Source organism: Solanum stenotomum, chromosome 10 (genome assembly GCF_019186545.1).
Source record: "Solanum stenotomum isolate F172 chromosome 10, ASM1918654v1, whole genome shotgun sequence".
Classification (NCBI taxonomy): domain Eukaryota; kingdom Viridiplantae; phylum Streptophyta; class Magnoliopsida; order Solanales; family Solanaceae; genus Solanum; species Solanum stenotomum.
The window spans coordinates 26,354,541-26,363,530 of NC_064291.1; the positions used below are offsets into that span (position 1 = coordinate 26,354,541).

General features: G+C 35.9%; 1 pseudogene; it reads right to left on the reverse strand.

Annotated features, from left to right (window-relative positions):
* Positions 1-1,708: 1,708 nt before the first annotated feature.
* On the reverse strand, positions 1,709-4,330 carry LOC125842851 (uncharacterized; annotated as a pseudogene).
* Between the last annotated feature and the right edge of the window lie 4,660 nt (positions 4,331-8,990).

Below are 8,990 nucleotides of genomic sequence, written 5' to 3' on the forward strand. Positions count from 1 at the left end.
CCCCTCAGTTGGGCATCAGTTTTAGTGATCACGCCACAGTCATGCCTTTATACCCCTGGCAAGGTATATTGGTTCCTCTCAATTGGGCGTATACATTGGACTCCACGTTGAGCTCATGTGGTTTATGTCGGTTAATAGTAGCTCCCACAGTCAGACTCTTAGTGCATTAACCAGGTTTTCAATAGTTACTTCAGTATGCAGTTCAACATGTTATTAGTACTTGGTAATTGCATTCACTTTATCTTTCAGTTATACTTCAGTACATATTTATATCCTTGTTCAGATTATATCATTGCTCAGTTATGCATTTCAAATTATATACTTTGTTCAGCTTAGCATATCTATATCCTGCATGCTCAGTACATTCCAAGTGCTGACGCGTATTTTGTGCTACGTCGTTTCATGTTTTAGGTTCAGACACTCAGCATCCAGATCACGCTTAGATCAATTCTCGATTTGACTTCAGCAGCTTCAGTAATGAATCCTCATACTTCAAGGACAATATACATGCTTTCTATTTTATTCTTTATTTCCAATTTTCAATTTTGTTAGAGTTAGCTGGGGGCATGTCCCAACAATTCAATTCAGTAGAGGCGTTTCAAACATAGTAGTAGATTCAACTAGAGTTGTTAAGTGTTGTTTCAGTCATCACTAAACTCTTATTATTATATCTTATATATTCAGACTAGTTGGGTTTTTCCCTAGTTTAGATATCCATTGATTTTAGCTTCCGCATAGTATATGTTTTACTTAGTCACTTTCAGTATACTTGATATATGTCAGACTCAGAGTTAGCTTGGGGACATCGTGATCCTAGATCCCGTGTTACGTCTAGGGGGTAGCCTCGGGACGTGACAATTAACTTACCAATTTGTTGTTGGAGACGATGACCGAAGCTCGGAGGAAAACGAAGCAAAATCTACATGAGGTTTTAGGCTCAAATTAATGACAATGTTAACGCGGAATATTTTGTGCATCAAATTATTTTTTATTTTATTGGTATATTCGACTTCTTTACAATATAGACTTTGCACTATTACCTTGTTACTTGCTATATTATTTGCACTATCTCCTTCTTCTTTGTACCTGGATTTGTGCACTTGAGCAAGAGGGTCTTTTGTAAAAAATCTCTCTACTACCACGAGGTTGTAGTAAACTCTACATACATTCTATCTTCCCTAGACCTCACTTGTGAGATTTCACTGGGTAAGTTGTTTTTGTTGTTGGCGCTTGTAATTGTTTATGATCAGGTATGTGCAAAGTTTGATTATAATGTACACATAGTATTGTGTTGTATTGTATCGTATTGTATTGTGTGGTATCCTTTTCCGTGGTTACATTGTGTCACAACATCAATAATTTGAATAACAAACCTATAAAAAAAAGTAGGGTAAAGAGGTAGAGCTACTATAAATAGGCAGGATAACGAATTGCATAAGATTATTAAATAATAAGTAAAGACAAAAAAAGAAAAAAAAAATTAAAATAACGACGCGATCACACCAAATCGATCGTTCCACAAAATGAGACTTTTCGTCATTACTTAATGATGGATAAAAAAGATAAAATTTCAGTAAAAATTAAAAGATACATGATATTTAATTTAAAGTATCAATACTATATAATACAACGGGTAATAACGATCGAGAAATCCTTGAGAAACATCAATACTAATAAGATCCAAAACACATTGAATAATGTAAAACTTTTATCCATCACAAAGTTTAATTTCAGTCGAATGGTAGATAAAGAAGATGATATTGATTCTCCTGTTCTTTTGGCAAACTCTAATACAACCCAACTTAACATTTCGTCTTTTGATCCTCTTGCCTTTTCCCAACTCGTTTGTCATCACTTTTGCATCAACCTCAATAGGGGCCCTATCATTCACAACTTCTCTGCTAGCCAAAACATTGTCAGGAGTTTGACGTACCATCCCAGATTGAATATTGTTTGGTACCAATAGACGGCAGCTAGAACCGGTCTGTGTCGCTTTGAAAATGCCCCATATGTAGCATTTTAGTTGATATCCTGCCAACCAGTTTCTTAAATAAGTTAACAAAGAACACGAAATAACATCTAATGAAAACTAAGATCTAAGCCCCATAAGTAATAACTTACTCTAGTGAGGTAGGGACAGTTCTGTGGATGTGAAAGCCAATAGCTCCCCATATGGCGTTAATGCTCGGAGAGCATGTACCCCACCAATCATATCTTCAACCAAACAATCAAATTTCTCCTGGAGCCTATACGGAGAAAATTAAAATGGCAAACAAAGCAAATTTGATGAAAAGTACTACACGTAAAATGATGAACATATACAATACTTACCTTGCCCCCGAGGGGAAGAAAAACAATTCAATGTCATCAGCATTTTCCTCTGATGTGTTGAAATATTTAGGCCATAAATCAGCTTTTGAAACCATTTCAAAGTGAAGATAAAGTAAAAGTAGCTTTGCTTTTGAGAAACACATTGGCATTCTTTGTCGGAGAGGTGAGAAACAACTCCGTCAAGAAATTATCACGCAATAGAAAAATTTGTGAGGCATCTCCTCACCTCAAAATAGGATCATCAACAAGTTGTACATCATGACTATGCTCTACCAAATCCGTTCCAGGTAGGACGGGATCAGAATTCATGATTGGGAATTTATTGTCATGGCAATCACTGAAGAGATTTAAAACACACAAAACATCAGTTCAACGACACAAGTTTTGAGTAATCATGTCCATAATTAGTATACCAAACTAGAACAACAAACAAGAGAGTCAAAATCAGCATATAGAATCAGACTTAGAAAGCTACAAACGATCTACTGATAAACTAGAAAGCAACAACATAACAAGTTATTTATCGTTCCAATTTTATCATACGCCTTGAAACAAACAACAAAGTACCATACTGTGAAATGTGTGATCACCGTTAAGTACTACTATGTTGTTATTGATGTTGTCGTCTTGTGACTTTGATTTACTCATCAAAATCTAGGGAAGCTTTTCACTTGGATTTGAACTTTATGCGGTCGTTTGTTATGACTATTCATTATTGCCACTATTTGAGAACACGTATAAAGACTTTTTAAATCTTGATCAAACATAAATGGTTGCTCTAGTATTGACAAAAGCATTTTTCAAATTAAGTAGCCAATTAACACACTTCTTAATTAATCAATAATTAATTGTGATGAGTCATTAACAATAATAAGAATACCAGACTGTGAAATGTGAATGTACTACCAAAACTACCTTGTATAGCTAAACAGATGACATATTACATATGGTAACATTTCACATAACATCATGAAAACAAAGTTATTTACGTTTGTTGCAAATCAAGAAATCCTCGAGAGCCAGCAATACTAAGATCTGAAACATAGTGAATAATACGAAACTTTTGTTTTGTCCATTGCAAAGTTTAATTTTAGTTAAATGGGGGATAAAGATGTTGATATTAATTCCCTTGTCCTTTTGGCTAACTCTAATACCACTCAACTTTAATCTCGACTATAAACATATATAGTCATCCAACCTAGAAATTGTTTTTCTGATCCTCTTGCCTCCTCCCAACTTGTCCGTCATAACTTGTGCATCGTCCTCAGTAAGGGCCCTATCGTTCACAGCATCTCTGGCAGCCAAATTTGTCAGGAGTTTGAATCATGTTTGGTACCAGTAGACGGCTACGTTGAACATGAAATAACATCTAATGAAAACGCAAAATAAGTAAAACTTACTCCAGTGATGCAGGGGCAGTTCTGTGGATGTGAAAACCAGTAGCTCCCCATATGGTGTTAATGCTCGAAGAGCATGTTCTCCACCAATCATATCTTCAACCATACTATAAAATTTATCTTGGTGTCTGTACGGAGAAAATGAAAATGAAAACAAAGAGAATTTGATGAATAGCACTAAGAATAAAATGGTGAACATATAAAGTAGTTACCTTGAGTTCGAGGGGAAGAAAATCAATTCAATGTCATCGATAGTAGCCTCTGGTGTGTTGAAATACTTAGGCCATAAATCATCTTTTCAAACCATTTTAATGTGAAGATGATGTTGAACTAGCTTTTCTTTTTCAGAAACACTTTGACTTGCTTTGTCGGAGAGGTCAGCAACAACTCCGTCAAGCGTATACTTGTTGTTCCAAATGTTATAGCAACCCCTGCCAGAAAATGTGAAAGAAAACAAATATTCGTATTCACAATTTATACAATAGTAAATTTCAAATAATCGGTAAGATACTTACTCACCTCCAAATAGGATCAACAACAGGTTGTGCAACATAACTCTGCTCTACCAAATCAGTTACAGGTGGGACTGCATCAGAATTCATCGTTCTAGTGATTTCATTCTCCTTGCATTCGTCGCATACCCAAGGGACATATTCATTGAAGGTGACTTTGTTAGGGCAGTAGTTGAAGAGATTTAAAACACACAAGATTATTAAACCATGTAAGGTTAACCTAAATTACAAAAATGAGGCGAAAAAAGTCGACACATGACAGATCAATTGATTATTAGGATAGAAAAAAACTATAGAAAAGAAGAAGATAGATATTGAAATAGAGAGACCACTACACAAGTTTTGAGTAATCAATTCCACAATCAGCCGAAGATACCAAATTACCTCCATCAGAGTCAAAACCAGCATAATCAGACTTAGAAACTTAATAACAATCTACTAATAGACTAGAAATCAACCACATGACAAACCACTCATCGTTCCAATTTGATCATATGCCTTGAAATTAACAACAAAGTCCATAGAAATATCCAAAGTGTTCCACCATTCCACCATCATGGGCCTATAGTAAAAAACTCTTTCATGGATCGTTAGACTAACGAGCACTATAGTTTTTCCGAGACGCAATATCACTAGCATATAAATCCTTTATACCTTCCAACTTAGCACTCAAAACGTTGATCAATGAATGTTTCCTAAAAAGCATATGGATAACCACATTATCGTTTCCTTGTATGAAACTCTACCTAGTAGCATGCCTTTGATTCAATCAACCTTGAGTTTCATGTCATTATTTATCTTGCATGAGAACAACTCAAATAGCCTTCCCCGATACATGAACTCAACCTCAAAGGTTTTGTCATAATTTGCAAGTTGCAATAAATGAGGCGAATTAATTAAGCTTATATTTCAACTTGTTATATGACTTATCTTACTTTACCCCGCCACAAAACCATTATCCTTTTTAATCATATCAGATTAAGAGGCAGCTGCTATACTCTATCCTCTTCAAAACCTCCTATAAAAGCTTGCTTACACATTGAAGCTCCAAACCTCTTAACACTCTTAAGAGTTGGTAAATCCCTTATAGCCCTTACTTTGGTCTCATCAAATTCTATGCCCTTCCCTCTTACTACAAACCCCAAGAAAAAAATCCTAAAAATCACATTTATTAAAGTTTGCATAAAATTTCCCTCTCTTAAGTATTTCAAACTTGCCAAAAAAAAAACTCTCAATACAGAATTCTTAAACATATGAAGGGACATTTGTTACAACAAATAAGCAATCACACATCATTTATATAAGCCATACTTTGTTTTAAAAAGTGGCCTTTCATTTGGATTTGGTGATAAGCATAAAAAGAAACAAAGTTCAGACATATTTCTTTAAGCGAGAAGAGCAACACTCACTTTATTGAATTATATCCATCCTCCAACCTTATGGACGTAGAGAGGCTATTTTCAGAGGACCCTCAGCTCAAGTATAGCAAATCAAAGTAAATATGAAAAGGAAACAATAACAACAACAATCTAATCATACAGATATATAACAATAACAATAGTAACAATCTAAGCATATCGATGTACAACAACTTCAAGACAGCTAATACAATGAATAAAGGCATTCAAGAATCCTTTGTCACCGCAGTTTAGACATATTTTTTAATCCTGCAAAACATGGAAAAATAATTATTAAAATTACATTCATATGCATAGCAATATAAAAATAATGCAAAAAATGCATGTACTCTATATAACGGAAGTTAAAGCAAGAAATTAAAGCATATGTCATAGTCTCCATTCTCCAATTTGAGAGGATGTAATGAGTCAAATCAAATCTGAGTTGTGCTATCAATGTAGACTGAATAGGATAAACATTTTCCCTCTCTATGATTGTGTTGGTGGAGATAGCTAGAATACCACATTTGAATCCTACTTGCAACTAAAGAAAGAGTTACTAAAAAAATTGGAATTAGTATCGGTCTGGATGTCATTGTTGCACTTCTGATGACTCTAACACAAATATTGAAAATGTTGATCACCTTTTTTGTCTAGGTCTACATGCTAAAATAATCTAGAATTTTTTTGCAGGACCGCTGGGAATTGGGCATATGCATAACTCTCTTAAGATGATATTACTTAGTTGGTGGAAATTGAAGACTAAAAACCCCATTGCAACTTTAATATATAGACTTCTACCCCCAATCATTTACTGGGTACTCTGGAGAGCTAGGTGTAGCAATAAATTTGAGGTTGGAAAGCCTTCTTTTTTCAGAATAAAAACTAACATCTCTTAAACTCTATTGCAAGTTACACAAAATAATTTTAGTCAAGCAAAGATAGGGGAAAGTTGGAATAGCCTCTGTCAAATCTTTGAAGCGGACATCAATAAAAGAACTTCCATATGAGGAAAATATCTTAAATTAAACCACCTAGAAATTTTAGTAAGCTCAACAATGATGGAAGTTGCGTTCAAGGAAGTTGTGGTGAAGGAGGGCTAATCAGAGATAGCCAAGGAAACATAATGTTTTCTTACTCTTTATGTTTAGGCCAAGGTACTAGCAACATGGCTGAAGCCCTTGCACTACTCTATGGTCTTAAATGGTGTGTTGGTAGAGGTTACGATAGGGTTTGGGAAGAAATGGATTCCTTACTCTTAGTTAAATGCATAAATGGAGACTGGAAAATGCCTTGGAGACTGGAAATTTGATTCAAGAAGCACAACAAATAGTTGAATCTTATGGATTTATCATCAGTCATTGCTTCACGGAAGCTAATAAACCTACTGATATATTAGCATTCATAAGTTATAGTATTGAAGCAATACATGATTTCAACTCTTTCTCGAATCTCCCAATGTAACGACATGTTTCCATTGTTATGGATAAGCCAATGGGGAAGGAATTTGGGCCAGAAAACTACTGCGTAGTAACTTGGAAATTTCTAGCCTAGGCTAGACTTGGACGAAATCTGAGTCAAGTGAGGTGTAGGGAAATCCGGTAATGGATGGGGAACTTAATGATCAATTTGATCACGTGAGTGCATAGCCAAGACGTTAAGGAGCTTGTACGGCTTTACGGAATTGACTTCAGGTGAGTAGAACTACCGAAACTGATCTTGGCGTGAAATGGTAGTTTTAGAACATCAAGGGTTGAAGGTGTATTGCGAAATGGGAGTTTGGAACTAAAATTATGAGCTTCTGTCTCTGTGCAAGTCGCCGGGGTGAGGTTAATCCCGCTAAAGTGGGGCTCCTGTTACAGGATGGGGCCCGCTGTGGCGGGACAGTCACGACTTCTACCGGAGAAAAACCCCGAAAGCCTTATTTTCTGCAAAACTTTGTTCTTAAGAGCTAATGGACAACCCAAGTAGTTTCTTATCAATTTCCCAGTAATTCTCGCGCTAAAGGTAAAAAAAATTCTCCCCTAATGCGTATTTCGATTCTTAAAACTTAGAATCCTTGTTAGTTATCGTAGGGGGAGGGTTTTGGCATGAAGTAAATGGTGGAAAAAGCCCTAGTTGAGCATTAGGATCTTGGTTTTAGCCTTGGGTTGATATTTTGTTATAATATGGGTAAAATTAGGCCTTGTTTATTGATCCTTGCCCTAATTACTTGTTTTAGACCAAGAACAAGCTGAAAGACTTTGGAAAGGGAAGGCTAAAGTGTATTTAGAGTTTCAGGTGTGGTTTTGAGGTAGGTGATGGTTCGACTTCCTATTGTGTGATACATGCCTATAAATTGCTCCATTGTATCCATGCATGTATGTAAATTGGGAAACATGAATCGAATCTAATGAAATGATTATGTCTGAACAATTACATGCCATGAACCTATTACTTGACTGTGTGACTATGTGCACTGTTCATTATGACTGTGATTGTGACTGTGGTTGTGCTAACTGGACCGGATGTCACGTTCTGACACATATATTGGACTGGGTGTCACATTCTGACACATATATCAGACCGAATGTCACATTCCGACACATATATTGGATCGGGTGTCACATTCTAACACATATATTGGATCGGGTGTCACGTTCCGACATATGCATATTTGATCGGGTGTCATATTCTGACACACTAACAGTTTCAGTGTGGGTCCATGAGAGAACCACTTGTGATTATTACATTCATATTTACATGTCATTGATATTGGAAAATTGTATGTTGCTCCTAAAATGATAATTGAATTATGCATTCAGTATATATGTGTTACTGTGTTGTAATTACTTGCTTATATTTCACTTACTAGAGTAGCCACGTGATCCTACCAGTAAACCGTGATTTTGTGTACAGATATTGCACTTGCTCTTTCTTTGTTGAGTATAGGGCATCTTTAGGCGGCTACTAATAGACCTCGGTTAGTAGGTCATTGACCGAGACCGGATTCAAGGGTGAGCCAGTTCTTTCAGACTGCTATCGATCCATTATTAGTTTAGTCCATTCTTTTCAGACTCAAACTTTATGTTCTGACTTTGCTTCTACTTAGCTTTTGGGGTTGCACCCAATTTTCTTAGACTTGTTGATTGGTAAAGATTTGGTACAATGACTTTCAGGTCTAGGGGTTGAATTTTCACAAGGATTATGCGTAGTTATTTTTGTTAGACTTTCGGAGTTGATGGGAACTCCTTATTTAATTCATCATTCAAACCTACTTTCGTATCTTTAAATGGTTTAGTTTCTTTAAGTTGCTTAGTCGGGTTGTGGTAGTGGTTCTCCCACTGGAGGCTTAGTGTGGGTGACAATCACGA